The sequence below is a fragment of the Arachis hypogaea genome, chromosome 15, assembly GCF_003086295.3.
Source record: "Arachis hypogaea cultivar Tifrunner chromosome 15, arahy.Tifrunner.gnm2.J5K5, whole genome shotgun sequence".
Lineage (NCBI taxonomy): Eukaryota > Viridiplantae > Streptophyta > Magnoliopsida > Fabales > Fabaceae > Arachis > Arachis hypogaea.
In genome coordinates, this window is record NC_092050.1 from 37543638 (window position 1) to 37560183 (window position 16546).

Genomic DNA, 16546 nt, shown 5'->3' on the forward strand with positions numbered 1-16546 from the left:
ACCATAGCCTCTATAGTCACCCCTCCTTAAAACCGTGACCATAGCCTTATCTATGGTCACGGTTTTCACCGTGACCATAGTCTATCTATGGTCACCCTACTTAAAAACCGTGACCATAGCCTGTTTTGTTTTATGCGATTTAATTTTTTTTAAAACATAATCACCTCCCAAAACGATGATAATCACCAAATATATCTAAAAATAAGAAATTCAAGAAATCTAAATCATAAAAATTTTATTATAAGCTAGATATATTTTTAGTCCAAACAACACAAATAAAAATAGTGTAATTATCCATTACATGTAATAACACATAAAATCTCGTTTCAAAAAGTACACAAGACATCAAAATATTACATGTAGATAACTAAAGTCATTATAAGACTCATTCCATCTCATCTAAAATACAAGTATGAGAATAGAACAATTAGGCAGCACCCTTTCCCTTCTTCTGGATTTTCTTCAGTGCAACCTAAAAGCTTTTGAGTTGCTCTTTGCATGTATTGGATTGCAAACTTTAACTATAACATTAAAAATCAAACAAAAACAGCTTAACAATAGTAAAACTATTACCAAATTTTGATTCAGCATTAGTTATAAGTATAAAAACAACTATATATACTCACAGTGAACTTTGGAAGACGAACTTTATATGTATCTACAAGTTCCATCATCAAATCAACCAAATCAGAGAATGAACTATCTAAAACCATCCCTGTAATTGACGGATCCTCAACTCCATACATAAGGCTGAAGAGAGTCACATAATTAATGGCATGATATACCGGTCAAAATGATAAGTTGAATCCTTACATGCACTTAACAAGGAGAAAAAAATTGATTCACTTTAGAACAAAAACATACATGAGTTTCCAATTCAACAAATAAACTTACTAAAATAATTTTTTCTCATGAATATAATATGAAATCCTTAGTGCTACAGAGATACAAAAATCTACTTCTCAAGAATCACAATGATGGAAACACCCTCTTTCACAAGCCATTTTAGCCACCATATAATGGACTGTAATCCCTTTACGTTTTATATGATCCTTAGTTCCTTACAAATAACCACAAAATCTTAATGGAGGAAGTATTTAACAAATTAATGAGATCTCTTCGGTAGCAACTAATTATGACAATGCATTAACTGTGAACTAAACCCAAGTTTTTTTCCCTACAAACCCATTGTTGCTTAGCAAGCCATTTCTAACCCTCCTTCCAAAGAAAAAGGTCGAAGCTAGAAAGTGAATGATAAAAGCCTGCCTAGTTATAGCTCCCATTGAGATACAAATCCAACAAAAAAATCTTCTATTGGAATTTAAATGTGAGAATTTGTGTCATCCTACTATAGTTTTATTTTTTAAAACTTAATAACTAAGTAATTGTTTCATGCTGACATTCTAAGTAAGGAACACATTGTGTGGCATCCAAATATAATTTCAAGAGATGAAAAATCAAGTTACAAAACTGTATATCTTTTAGCATAAAGCCATAACTCCACAATAACTATCATGTTCAAGCATATATCTACAAGTCCTAATGTCTTACAAGTTATAATATCCAATCTACGCTGAAATTTATTAGCTCTAGACTAAGTTTATAGGTTCATGATCCTCATTTAAGCCAACAATTGGCTGCCTAATCATTCACCCTTTTGCCACGACCTTTTATGTTCATGGAAAATTAAACAAAAGAAGAAACAGATTTACATTCTCACATAGCTAACATTAAAAAGCTTTACTGAAATTATGAAATCTACTTTTTCATGTTTACCTCTACATCCTTCCGTTGATACCATTTCCCTCTCAGCATGAACTCTTGATCCAATAAGTCACTCTTAGGATCGTATTCAGCTTTGCACCCCGCCAATGAAAATGAAAATAGAGCAAATTAGCAAGGGAAGCACCCAAGTAATACAAGTCAATACAGCTTTCTGAAAATTATACAGAAGACAAGTGCATAATAATGATAATAATTTGGTCACAAGGCCAACATCTCAAGAGGATATGTCTTAGCATTATGGCCTGGAAAAGCCTTTTCTTTAACCCAATGTCTCTATTTATACCAATATAATACTCAACCACTTAGAGATAAAATGACAAATACCTAAAGACTAGAGTTATCAAAATTTAGGATCTGGTTGTTACAAATTATTCCATTATCCATTATATAAAACTATAGATCTCACTTTCATAAAATTGACAGCAATAAAACTATTAGCCCCACAGGGGTTTGTGAATAAGTGATTGTCTGATAATGAGCAAGGAATATCCGTCTTTCTGCTAAACAGGATTGAATACTAGGTAAAAACAAATCAGATGGTGACTAAATTTCAGATGTTCATTCAGAAAAGGAAGAAACGGCATGCCTCATAAGATTGTCTAAATGGGGGCAGGACTTATAAAATTGCATGATCTAGTTATCCACAACACAGAAGAATATATCACTAGCACAAAATATAGTGTGTAAGAGATTCTTTTTTATTATTGTTATTTATATATTTTAAAAGAAAAGTGAAAAACGAATACCTAAAAAATCAGGAAACTAAGAAGTAAGAAGTTCCCCAACGAATACAAGAAGGATGGTGATGTTGGGGGGTGGAATTTGAGGCAGAAACCCCCAAAGGAAAAGAGGAGGAATTTGAGGAGTAGCAGTAGCGCTGGTGGCCCTGGCAGCAAGGACGCAACACCGATTCACCTCCAAGGATGGCGAGCTCCACCGGTGGTGACTGGGTGCGGTGGCGATGACGAAAATTGGCTCCCCTTCTTTCACGCGCTTCACTGGCTTTCGTCAATCTCCCTCATCGTCGCTCTCCCTTTCTCCTCAGTTCGCGATTCCAACAACGGTGGCGGTCTCCATAGCTACGACAACAAGGCGTGATAGTGACGGCGCGAGACAGCACCCCTCCTCCTCTTCTCTCGCACTGGCTTTCTCTCTTTCTCTTCTTGTCTGCAGTAGCACTGACGAAGAATCCAGCAGCGACAACAAGCGACGGCCCGTGATGAGAGCGGCAACAGCTCCACGACGATGAGCTGGGCGCAACGCCGGCACGCTCTTCTCCCTCTCCTTCCCTTCTTCTTCCCCCTCGAGCTCCCCCTGTTTCTCGTTTCCTTCCTTTTCTAAACGTGTGCGTGCATTGTGTTTTGATTTAGGGATTGGGGAATTAGGGTTTTATTTAGAAATTTTAGAGTTAGAGTTAAATATATATGAGTAATATAACAACTTTATAAAATATTTGTGATAGAATAACAATCTAGAATTTAAATATAATATTGTAAGGATTATTTTTAGAATAGATAAAATTTCATTTATCAAGATATCATTGAGTTCAAATAATTATTTATAATTTAAATTATAAAATAAACATGCTAATTACATTTTATAAAATACGGATAAATTTAAAATATCAATTACCTAAATTAAATTATATGACCTTTCATTATTTTTTCATCATAACTTTAATTTCAATTTATATAAAATAACTAATTAAAATAAAAGTTGTACATAAATATTAATTGACTTAAATCTAAAGTATTTACAAAAATCCATTTAATCATTCCTAATAAATTAATCTCTAACTCTAAGAACTCAATTTAATAAATATACTATAATTTATTCATAATAGAAATATCTTAAATTTAATTATATAACACTTCCATTATTAAGTTATTAAATCATTTTTATGTTATTAAGTTTTAAATCTTTTTTTTAATTTAAGTTGTTTTATTAAAATTAATTTAAATTATAATAATTTGACTAATAAAAATATAACATGTTATGCATTGTTCGCTTTTTTTTTAATCTAGTGTCAAGTATATCAACTCTAAAATAGTTATTAATCAGTTTTAGTAATTTACTTTTTTCAATAAATCAGACTTGTATACTTAATGTGACCATAAAATAACCTAGTAATACTGTCTACTAACAAATTTTTATATGTTATTTTACCGTGAAGTAAGAACATATCAAAATCAGCTTAAAATGAACAACAAATTATTAGAGAATTCTAATGCATAAAGTTCTCTAATAAATAATAAATAATTTAAAACTACTAATATTTATTTAATACATCATATGCTTGCAACCTAAACTATATGCAATTATCTAAATGGATGCAACTAAATGCAAAATGGTTTTACCTACTTGGTTAAAAATAAATCAATCCTCCAAGTCATACGTGCACAAGTAGGGCCAAGATCATATAACGATTCATGAATCCTACCAATTCGAATATCAAAATGAAGTTCAAGTAGACTTGCGAGAAGAACGCTCATGAAAGCCGGGAATCAAGGAATTGAGCATCGAACCCTCACCGGAAGTGTTTGCACTCTAGTCGCTCGGTGTTTGGGGTTGATTCTCTCAATTCTCCCCTAATCATGCTTTCCAAGATTTGTTTTTCTTCTAACAATCAACAATTATTCAATGCATGCATACATGTATCATGAGGTCTTTTCTTTAGGTTGTAATGGGGCTAGGGTCAAGGTAGGATCATATATGGCTAGTGGACTTAAGGATTTGAATCTCTGATTAACTTAAACTTTCCCACCTAACCTATATAATGACCTATACAATTAAGTACTAATCTAACTACCCATTCCTCACTTTTTCACATACTCATGCATTTTCTTTTCATTTCACAACACTTATGCATTGATTCTTATTAAGCTTCATTTTGGGGCATTTTTTCCCCTTTATTGCTCTTCTTTTTTTTCTTTCTTTTTCTATATACATTTTTTTTTCTTTTCTTTTCTTTTTTCCTTTTTCACTTTTATTTCTTTTTCTTTTCATTTTTTCTTTTTCTTTCAAACTATATACAAGAACATCAATGCATAAGGTCTATACATTTAATCAATACATGAGTATGTACCAATTCCCCAATATAAAAATACAAAACACAAACACCCTTTTATCCCAACCAATGTCCCAAAGTTTTCCCACTCTTGGATGACACTCACACTCACTAGCCTAAGCCAATCAAAGATCCAAATAAAGAACATTCATTGTTTTCCGCTTTAAGGCTTGTAATGTGCTAAAATAAGAACAAGTGGGTTAAGCGTAGGTGGTAGCACAAATTGCGAATCACACTTTTCACAACTCGTACCACTAACCAGCAAGTGCACTGGGTCGTCCAAGTAATACCTTACGTGAGTAAGGGTCGAATCCCACAGAGATTGTTGGTTTGAAGCAATCTATGGTTATCTTGTAAATCTTAGTCAGGAAGTCAATTATGTTTATCAGTTGAATTATGAATAACCAGTAGAGCATAGATTAAAAGTTACTTGTTGTGTAGTAATGGAGAATATGTTGGAGTTTTGGAGATGCTTTGTCCTCTGAATCTCTGCTTTCCTTTGTCTTCTAATTCACGCACGCACGTCCTCCTATGGCAAGCTGTGTGTTGGTGGATCACCGTTGTCAATGGCTACCTTCCATCCTTCCAGTGAAAACTACGCTCACGCGCTCTGTCACAGCACGGCTAATCACCGGTTGGTTCTCGATCCGGTTGGAATAGGATTTACTATCCTTTTGCATCTGTCACTAACGCCCAGCCTTCAGGAGTTTGAAGCTCGTCACAGTCATTCAATCCTTGAATCCTACTCGGAATACCACAGACAAGGTTTAGACTTTCCGGATTCTCATGGATGCTGCCATCAGTTCTAGCTTATACCACGGAGATTCTGATTAAAGAATCTAAGAGATACTCATTCAATCGGATATAGAACGGAGGTGGTTGTCAGGCACACGTTCATGGGTTGAGGAAGGTGATGAATGTCACGGGTCATCACCTTCATCACAGTTAAGCGCGAATGAACATCTTAGATAGGAACAAGCGTGTTTGAATGGAAAACAGAAATACTTGCATTAATTCATTGAGACACAGCAGAGCTCCTCACCCCCAACAATGGGGTTTAGAGACTCATGCCGTTAGAGAATACAAAGTTTAGATCTAAAATGTCATGAGATACAAAATAAGTCTCTAAAAGTTGTTTAAATACTAAACTAGTAGCCTAGGGTTACAAAATATGAGTGGACTATGATGGATGATGCAGAGACCCACTTCTGGGGCCCACTTGGTGTGCTGGGGCCCACTTGGTGTGTGCTGGGGCTGAGACTTTAAGCAATTCACGTGCGGAGGCCATTTGTGGAGTTGAACGCCAGTTTTTATGCCAGTTTGGGCGTTCAACTCCAGTTTTTGATCCTTTTCTGGCGCTGGACGCCAGAATTGGGCAGAGAACTGGCGTTGAACGCCAGTTTATGTCGTCAATTCTTGTGCAAAGTATGGACTATTATATATTGCTGGAAAGCCCTGGATGTCTACTTTCCAACGCAATTGGAAGCACGCCATTTCGAGTTCTGTAGCTCCAGAAAATCCACTTTGAGTGCAGGGAGGTCAGAATCCAACAGCATCAGCAGTCCTTTTTCAGCCTGAATCAGATTTTTGCTCAGCTCCTTCAATTTCAGCCAGAAAAATACCTGAAATTACAGAAAAACACACAACTCATAGTAAAGTCCAGAAATATGAATTTTTCCTAAAAACTACTAGAAATAGACTAAAAACTAACTAAAACACACTCTAAACTATATGAAATTATCCCCAAAAAGCGTATAAAATATCCGCTCATCACAACACCAAACTTAAACTGTTGCTTGTCCTCAAGCAACTAGACAAATAAAATAGAAGACTAATAGGTAGAGAAGCAATAATATCTCAGAGTTTTTGATTGAAGCTCAGATTTTAATTAGATGAGCGGGACTTAGTAGCTTTTTGCTTCTGAACAGTTTTGGCATCTCACTTTATCCATTGAAGCTCAGAGTGATTGGCATCTGTAGGAACTCAGAATTCAGATAGTGTTATTGATTCTCTTAGTTCAGTGTGATGATTCTTGAACACAGCTTCTTTATGAGTCTTGGCCGTGGCCCTAAGCACTTTGTTTTCCAGTATTACTACCGGATACATAAATGCCACAGACACATAATTGGGTGAACCTTTTAGATTGTGACTCAGCTTTGCTAAAGTCCCCAATTAGAGGTGTCCAGAGTTCTTAAGCACACTCTTCTTTTTGCTTTGGACCTTGACTTTAACCGCTCAGTCTCAAGTTTTCACTTGACACCTTCACGCCACAAGCACATGGTTAGGGACAGCTTGATTTAGCCGCTTAGGCCAGGATTTTATTCCTTTTTGGCCCTCCTATCCACTGATGCTCAAAGCCTTGGGATCCTTTTTATTACCCTTGCCTTTTGGTTTTAAGGGCTTTGGCTTTTTCTGCTTGCTTTCTCTTTTTTTCTTTCTCTTTTCTTTTTTTTTTTTTTTTCTGCAAGCTTTGTTCTTTGCTGCTTTTTCTTGCTTCAAGAATCATTTTTATGATTTTTCAGATTCTCAATAACATGTCTCATGTTCCTCATTCTTTCAAGAGCCAACATATTTAACAGTCTTAAACAACAAATTCAAAAGATATATGCACTGTTCAAGCATTCATTCAGAAGACAGAAAGCATTGCCACCACATTTAGCTAATTAGAATTTTTCTTATTAAAACTCGAAATTTTATTGCTTCTTATTCAAAAGATCTACTACTTTATTCATGTTTGCTGATGATGAGAAAAATAAACTATAGCTTAATTGGAGATAAAATCAAAATAGATACTAATTACTACTATATGACTCCTAAGGTAAAATTAAAATAAGAACAGTATCACAGAGTTAAGGCTAAGATTAGAACTCAACAACCTTGAGGTTTGGGAAGTGGATGTTCCTCTAGTCTGTGAGGTGCTTGGTCCTTCAAGAGAGAATTTCTGGCGCTTTAGTTCCTTTAAATCATGCCCTTGCTCCTCTTGGAGTGGGTTGTTTTCCTTTAGGGGCCATGATCTTAGTGATCACGGATAAGCACACCAAACTTAGAGCTTTGCTTGTCCTCAAGCAAAAGAAAAAGAAGGAGATGGGTAGAAGGAGAGCTCCTCCCCACCTTCACTGGCGTTTTCTTGCCAGTAAGCTCCCTATCTCTGTTTTGTGTGTAGATTCCTTCTGTAACCCTGTAAACTTATGCAAATGATTCTTTACCTTAGTGTCAGTGAACTTTATATAAACAAATAAAAATAAAAATAGGGCAAAATTCTTAGAGGATTGTTGCCCCATGGCTGGGTTGCCTCCCAGCAAGCGCTTCTTTATTGTCTTTAGCTGGACCTTGCTGAGCTTTTAATCTAGCTTCAGCCTTGAGCATTCTTGCTCAGTGTTGCCTTCAAGATAATGCTTGATTCTCTGTCCATTGACAATGAACTTCTTATCAGAATCAATATCTTGAAGCTCCACATAACCATATGGTGACACACTTGTAATCACGTATGGTCCCCTCCACCGGGATTTCAGTTTCCCGGGGAATAGCCTGAGTCTAGAGTTAAACAACAGGACCTTCTGTCCTGGTTCAAAGATTCTAGATGACAGCTTTTTGTCATGCCATTTTTTTATTTTTCTTTATAAAGCTTGGCATTTTCGAAAGCTGTGAATCTGAATTCCTCTAGCTCATTTAGCTGGAGCAATCGTTTTTCTCCTGCTAATTTGGCATCTAAGTTTAGGAATCCGGTTGCCCAGTAGGCCTTATGTTCCAGTTCCACGGGCAAGTGGCATGCCTTACCATACACGAGTTGGTATGGAGAGGTCCCTATAGGGGTCTTGAATGCTGTTCTGTAAGCCCACAGAGCATCATCCAAGCTCCTTGCCCAATCCTTTCTACGGGTATTTACTGTCCGTTCCAGGATTCTCTTTAATTCTCTGTTAGAGACTTCAGCTTGCCCGTTGGTTTGTGGATGATATGGAGTGGCCACTTTGTGGCGAATTCCATACCGAACCATGGCAGAGTAAAGCTGTTTGTTGCAGAAGTGAGTGCCCCCATCACTGATTAACACTCTAGGGACACCAAACCTGCTAAAGATATGTTTCTGGAGGAACTTCAGCACTGTTTTAGTATCATTGGTGGGTGTGGCAATAGCCTCAACCCATTTTGATACATAGTCAACTGCCACCAGAATATAAGTGTTTGAGTATGATGGTGGGAAAGGTCCCATGAAGTCAATTCCCCATACATCAAACAACTCTATTTCCAAGATCCCTTGTTGAGGCATAGCGTAACCATGAGGCAGGTTACCAGCTCTTTGGCAACTGTCACAATTACGTACAAACTCTCGGGAATCTTTATAGAGTGTGGGCCAATAGAAGCCACATTGGAGGACCTTGGTGGCTGTTCGCTCACCTCCGAAATGGCCTCCATATTGAGATCCGTGGCAATGCCATAGGATTCTCTGTGCTTCCTCTCTGGGGACACACCTACGGATAATTCCGTCTGCACATCTCTTAAAGAGATAGGGTTCATCCCACAAGTAGTACTTTGCATCAGTAACTAATTTCTTCTTTTGTATTCTATTGTACTCCTTGGGTATGAACCTTGCAGCTTTATAGTTTGCAATATCGGCAAACCATGGTGCTTCCTGAACGGCAAATAGATGCTCATCAGGGAACGTTTCAGAGATCTCAAGAAAGGGGAGGGACGTCCCTTCCACTGGCTCTATCCGGGACAGATGATCAGCCACTTGGTTCTCTGTCCCTTTTCTGTCTCTTATTTCTATATCAAACTCTTGCAGAAGCAATACCCATCTGATGAGCCTGGGTTTTGAATCCTGCTTTGTGAGTAGATATTTAAGAGCAGCATGGTCAGTATACACAATCACTTTTGATCCTACTAAGTATGATCTGAACTTGTCAATGGCGTAAACCACTGCAAGTAGTTCTTTTTCTGTGGTTGTGTAATTTTTCTGGGCATCATTTAGAACGCGACTGGCATAATAAATGACATGCAGAAGCTTGTCATGCCTCTGTCCTAATACTGCACCAATGGCATGATCACTGGCATCACACATTAACTCAAATGGCAATGTCCAGTCTGGTGCAGAAATGACTGGTGCTGTGACCAGCTTAGCTTTCAGCGTTTCAAACGCCTGTAGGCATGTTGTGTCAAACACAAATGGCGTGTCAGCAGCTAGCAGATTGCTTAGAGGTTTTGCGATTTTTGAAAAATCCTTTATAAACCTCCTATAGAATCCTGCATGCCCCAGAAAGCTTCTGATTGCCTTAACATTGGCAGGTGGTGGTAATTTTTCAATTACCTCTATTTTTGCTTGATCCACCTCTATTCCCTTGTTTGAGATTTTATGCCCAAGAACAATTCCTTCAGTCACCATGAAGTGACACTTTTCCCAGTTTAAAACTAGGTTGGTTTCTTGGCATCTTTTCAGAACAAGTTTTAGGTGATCAAGACAGGAGCTGAATGAGTCTCCATATACTGAGAAGTCATCCATGAAGACTTCCAGAAATTTTTCCACCATGTCAGAGAAAATAGAGAGCATGCATCTCTGGAAGGTTGCAGGCGCATTGCATAGCCCAAAGGGCATCCTTCTATAAGCAAACACTCCCGATGGACATGTGAATGCTGTTTTCTCTTGATCCTGGGGATCCACTGCAATCTGGTTATAGCCTGAATAGCCATCCAAAAAGCAGTAATAATCATGACCTGCTAGTCTCTCTAGCATCTGGTCTATGAATGGTAAAGGAAAATGATCCTTTCTGGTGGCTGTATTGAGCCTTCTGTAGTCAATACACATGCGCCACCCTGTAACTGTTCTTGTAGGAACCAGTTCATTTTTTTCATTATGAATCACTGTCATGCCTCCCTTTTTTGGGACGACTTGAACAGGGCTCACCCAGGGGCTATCAGAAATGGGATAAATAATCCCAGCCTCTAGTAATTTGGTGACCTCTTTCTGCACCACTTCCTTCATGGCTGGATTTAGTCGCCTCTGTGGTTGAACCACTGGTTTGGCATTATCCTCCAATAGGATTTTGTGCATGCATCTAGCTGGGCTTATGCCCTTAAGGTCACCTATGGACCACCCAAGAGCTGTCTTGTGTGTCCTTAGCACTTGAATAAGTGCTTCCTCTTCCTGTGAATTTAAAGCAGAGCTTATGATCACTGGAAAAGTGTCACCTTCTCCTAGAAATGCATATTTCAAGGATGGTGGCAGTGGCTTGAGCTCTGGTTTAGGAGGTTTTTCCTCTTTCAGAAGAAAGTTCAGAGGCTCTTTCACGTCCCCTGAATCCTCCAAATCAGGCTGAACATCTTTAAAGATGTTTTCCAACTCTGATTCGAGACTCTCAGCCATGTTGATCTCCGCTACCAAAGAGTCAATAAGGTCAACTTTCATGCAGTCTGTTGATGTGTCTGGATGCTGCATGGCTTTGACAGCGTTCAACTTGAACTCGTCATCGTTGACCCTCAGGGTTATTTCCCCCTACTGGACGTCAATGAGGGATCGTCCAGTTGCTAGGAAGGGTCTTCCTAGAATGAGAGTAGCACTCTTGTGCTCCTCCATTTCCAGCACAACAAAGTCAGTGGGAAAGGCGAATGGCCCAACTCTGACAATCATGTCTTCAATCACGCCTGATGGGTATTTAGTGGAACCATCAGCAAGTTGGAGACATATCCGGGTTGGTTTAACTTCTTCAGTTAAGCCAAGCTTCCTGATAGTGGATGCAGGTATTAGGTTGATGCTTGCCCCAAGATCGCATAAAGCTGTCTTGGTGCAATCACCTTCTAATATGCATGGTATCAGAAAACTCCCAGGGTCTTTAAGCTTTTCAGGAAAGCTTTTCAGAATGACTGCACTGCATTCTTCAGTGAGGAGAACTCTTTCTGTTTCTCTCCACTCCTTTTTATGACTCAAGATCTCTTTCATGAACTTGGCATAAGAAGGTATTTGCTCAAGTGCCTCTGCAAATGGAATCTTTATTTCAAGAGTCCTTAGATAATCTGCAAAGCGAGCAAATTGCTTATCCTGCTCCTCTTTCTGGAGTTTTTGAGGATAAGGTATCTTGGCTTTATATTCCTCAACCTTAGTGGTTAAAGAAGCCTTTTTAGAGGGGTTGTTATCAGCACTTGTGTGTGTCTGATCCCTCACTGGCAATTGAGTACCAGAGTCAGAAACTGGAGTGACGTTAGACGCCAGCTCACTGTCTGTTCCTGGCGCCTGAACGCCAGAAATGTGCCCCTGTTGGGCGTTCAACGCCAGATTCTTGCCTGTTTCTGGCGTTGAACGCCAATCCTGCCTTGTTTCTGGCGCTGAACGCCAGTTTTGGGCATGGTCTGGGCGTTCAGCGCCAGCCTTCCACCCATTTTCTGGCGTTTTAGTGCCAGAATTATTTTTCCCTGGGCTCTTACTGTCCTCAGGGGAATCTTTGGTGGGTCGCTCATTTCTTGAATTTTTGATGCCTTGAGGTGGGGTATTTAATGTTTTCCCACTTCTTAATTGAACTGCTTGGCATTCTTCTGCTATTTGTTTTGATAGCTGCTGCTTTGTTTGCTTAAACTGTTCTTCCATATGTATATTAGCTATCCTTGTCTCCTGTAACCTGTCTTTGAATTCAGCTAGCTGCTTTGTTAGAAAATCTAATTGCTGATTGAATTCAGCAGCTTATTTTACAGTACTGAATTCAGCAGTTACTGTTTTAACCTCTTCATTCATGGAAGGGTTGCTGCTTAGATACAGATGCTGATTCCTGGCAACTGTATCAATGAGCTCTTGAGCCTCTTCGATTGTCTTTCTCATATGGATAGATCCACCAGCTGAGTAATCTAAAGACATCTGAGCTCCTTCTACAAGCCCATAGTAGAAGATGTCTAACTGAACCCACTCTGAAAACATTTCAGAGGGGCATTTTTGCAGCATCTCTCTGTATCTCTCCCAAGCATCATAAAGAGATTCATTATCTCCTTGTTTAAAGCCTTGGATGTCCAGCCTTAGCTGTGTCATCCTTTTTGGAGGGAAATATTGATTCAGGAATTTTTCTGTCAGCTGTTTCCATGTTCTTATGCTGGCCTTAGGTTGGTTATTTAACCACCTCTTAGCTTGATCTTTTACAGCAAATGGAAACAGTAATAGTCTGTAGACATCCTGATCTATTTCCTTATCATGTACTGTGTTAGCAATCTGTAGAAACTGTGCCAGAAACTCTGTAGGTTCTTCCTGTGGAAGACCGGAATACTGGCAACTTTGCTGCACCATGATAATGAGCTGAGGATTCAACTCAAAGCTACTAACTCCAATGGAGGGTATGCATATGCTACTCCCATATGAAGCAGTAGAGGGGTTAGAATATGACCCCAGAGTCCTCCTGGACTGTTCATTTCCACTTATGTCCATGATGGATCTCTATGGATATAACTTGGACTGATTTACCTTTTTATTTATTTTATTTTATAAGAAGTAAATACTTAAATAAAATAAAATAACTAAAAAGAATTTGAATTTTGAAAATTTTTTTTTTTTTCGTAAAAAAAATTAAAAATAATTAGTTAAAAAAAACGAAATTTTTGAAAAAGAAGGAAGATATTTTCGAAAATTAGAGAGAGAGAGTTCGTTAGGTAGTTTTGAAAAAGTTAAGAAACAAACAAAAAGTTAGTTAGTTAGTTGAAACAAATTTGAAAAGATAAGAAGTTAGGAAGTTAGAAGAGATATTTTGAAAAGATATTTTTGAATTTAGTGAGGAGAGAGAAAAACAATAAGATAGTACAAGATTTAAAATTTTTAGATCTAATGCTCCTTGTTTTCGAAAAATTTGGAGGGAAAACACCAAGGAACACCAAACTTAAAAATTTTAAGATCAAGACACAAGGAAAACTCAAGAACACTTTGAAGACTCACAAGAACACAAGAACATGAAGGAAGAACACCAAACTTAAAATTTTTAGAAAACCAAACCAAAATTTTCGAAAATCAAAGGGGAATCAACAAGAAAACACCAAACTTAAAGTTTGGCACAAGATTTAATAGAAAAAATATTTTTGAAAAAAGAAGGTTTTGAAAAGAGTATAAAAGATTCTAACCCAATCAAATTAATGTTCTAGCCAAATGAGTTATGGGACCTTAAAAAGAAATTTTAAGAAAGATTATTTTTGAAAACACCAAACTTAAAGTTTGGCACAGGATTTAATAAAAAAAATTATTTTTGAAAAAGGTTTTGAAAAATATGATAGCCAATTACCATGAACATAAACACCACGTTCTAATTAACTGAGCTATAAATTTAAAGTGTTTTAACAAGGGATAAATAATAAAAGACTCTAAACCAAAAAAGAGAAAATTTTTCCTAATCTAAGCAACAAAATAATCCGTCAGTTGTTCAAACACGAACAATCCCCGGCAACGGCGCCAAAAACTTGGTAGCACAAATTGCGAATCACACTTTTCACAACTCGTACCACTAACCAGCAAGTGCACTGGGTCGTCCAAGTAATACCTTACGTGAGTAAAGGTCGAATCCCACAGAGATTGTTGGTTTGAAGCAATCTATGGTTATCTTGTAAATCTTAGTCAGGAAGTCAATTATGTTTATCAGTTGAATTATGAATAACCAGTAGAGCATAGATTAAAAGTTACTTGTTGTGTAGTAATGGAGAATATGTTGGAGTTTTGGAGATGCTTTGTCCTCTGAATCTCTGCTTTCCTCTGTCTTCTAATTCACGCACGCACGTCCTCCTATGGCAAGCTGTGTGTTGGTGGATCACCGTTGTCAATGGCTACCTTCCATCTTTCCAGTGAAAACTACGCTCACGCGCTCTGTCACAGCACGGCTAATCACCGGTTGGTTCTCGATCCGGTTGGAATAGGATTTACTATCCTTTTGCATCTGTCACTAACGCCCAGCCTTCAGGAGTTTGAAGCTCGTCACAGTCATTCAATCCTTGAATCCTACTCGGAATACCACAGACAAGGTTTAGACTTTCCGGATTCTCATGGATGCTGCCATCAGTTCTAGCTTATACCACGGAGATTCTGATTAAAGAATCTAAGAGATACTCATTCAATCGGATATAGAACGGAGGTGGTTGTCAGGCACACGTTCATGGGTTGAGGAATGTGATGAATGTCACGGGTCATCACCTTCATCACAGTTAAGCGCGAATGAACATCTTAGATAGGAACAAGCGTGTTTGAATGGAAAACAGAAATACTTGCATTAATTCATTGAGACACAGCAGAGCTCCTCACCCCCAACAATGGGGTTTAGAGACTCATGCCGTTAGAGAATACAAAGTTTAGATCTAAAATGTCATGAGATACAAAATAAGTCTCTAAAAGTTGTTTAAATACTAAACTAGTAGCCTAGGGTTACAAAATATGAGTGGACTATGATGGATGATGCAGAGACCCACTTCTGGGGCCCACTTGGTGTGCTGGGGCCCACTTGGTGTGTGCTGGGGCTGAGACTTTAAGCAATTCACGTGCGGAGGCCATTTGTGGAGTTGAACGCCAGTTTTTATGCCAGTTTGGGCGTTCAACTCCAGTTTTTTATCCTTTTCTGGCGCTGGACGCCAGAATTGGGCAGAGAACTGGCGTTGAACGCCAGTTTACGTCGTCAATTCTTGTGCAAAGTATGGACTATTATATATTGCTGGAAAGCCCTGGATGTCTACTTTCCAACGCAATTGGAAGCACGCCATTTCGAGTTCTGTAGCTCCAGAAAATACACTTTGAGTGCAGGGAGGTTAGAATCCAACAGCATCAGCAGTCCTTTTTCAGCTTGAATCAGATTTTTGCTCAGCTCCTTCAATTTCAGCCAGAAAAATACCTGAAATTATAGAAAAACACACAACTCATAGTAAAGTCCAGAAATATGAATTTTTCCTAAAAACTACTAGAAATAGACTAAAAACTAACTAAAACACACTCTAAACTATATGAAATTATCCCCAAAAAGCGTATAAAATATCCGCTCATCAGTAGGCTCAAAATCGGCTAACAAAGGAGAGTAAAAGGTAAAGCTATTTGGATAAGTGAGCTAATGAATGATGGCCTCAATCATATAAATGCATGAATACAAGGAATAATGGGACATATAGATTCAAACAAATCAAAGATTACAATCATAGAAAGAGAACAATTACACGCAAGAAGGAAAATAAGTGGTTATAAGATGTAACCACACCATTAGGCTCAAATCTCACAAGCTTGTGTTCTTAGCTCAAAACCATGTTCCAAAATAAATTCTTTCAAGCAAGTTCAACAAAAATTTTCAAATTGGTAGGGTGCCCTAAAAACATAGTTTTTTTTTTTTTTTGGAAAAGAAATCATCACCATAACCAAGTAGTCCTAATATGAAAGAAGTGGTAAGAATATGTACAAATTCTAACTAACATGCAACCTATCATGCAATGCAATAGCTACTCTAACAAAGAAAAATAAAAAAAATTTGGTGTTGAAAAGGAAATTGTTACCCATGGAGATCGGTCGAATGACCTCCCCACACTTGAAGATTGCACCGTCCTCGGTGCATGCAAAGAAGAGCAAGGTGGATGGGTTGCTACAATTGATGAGCTTCTTCGAAAGGTTGTGCGGATGACTTGTTCGTTGCCCCATTTAAAAGCTTTTCCGTTTCCTCCTTTCTTGGTGGCCAGCCTAAAAGGAGAGAAAAAGAAAGAAAATTAAGCCTACAACAAAGATAT

The 16546-nt window shown here is 38.0% G+C and overlaps 1 long non-coding RNA gene across 1 annotated transcript; it reads right to left on the reverse strand.

The window, feature by feature from the left end:
* Positions 1 to 215: 215 nt before the first annotated feature.
* LOC112750193 (uncharacterized) lies at positions 216 to 3201 on the reverse strand. The gene is made up of 4 exons (XR_003175445.2): positions 2532 to 3201; positions 1777 to 1856; positions 627 to 750; positions 216 to 521 (listed from the first exon to the last, which is right to left on the reverse strand). It is a non-coding gene; the product is annotated as an uncharacterized lncRNA (long non-coding RNA).
* Between the last annotated feature and the right edge of the window lie 13345 nt (positions 3202 to 16546).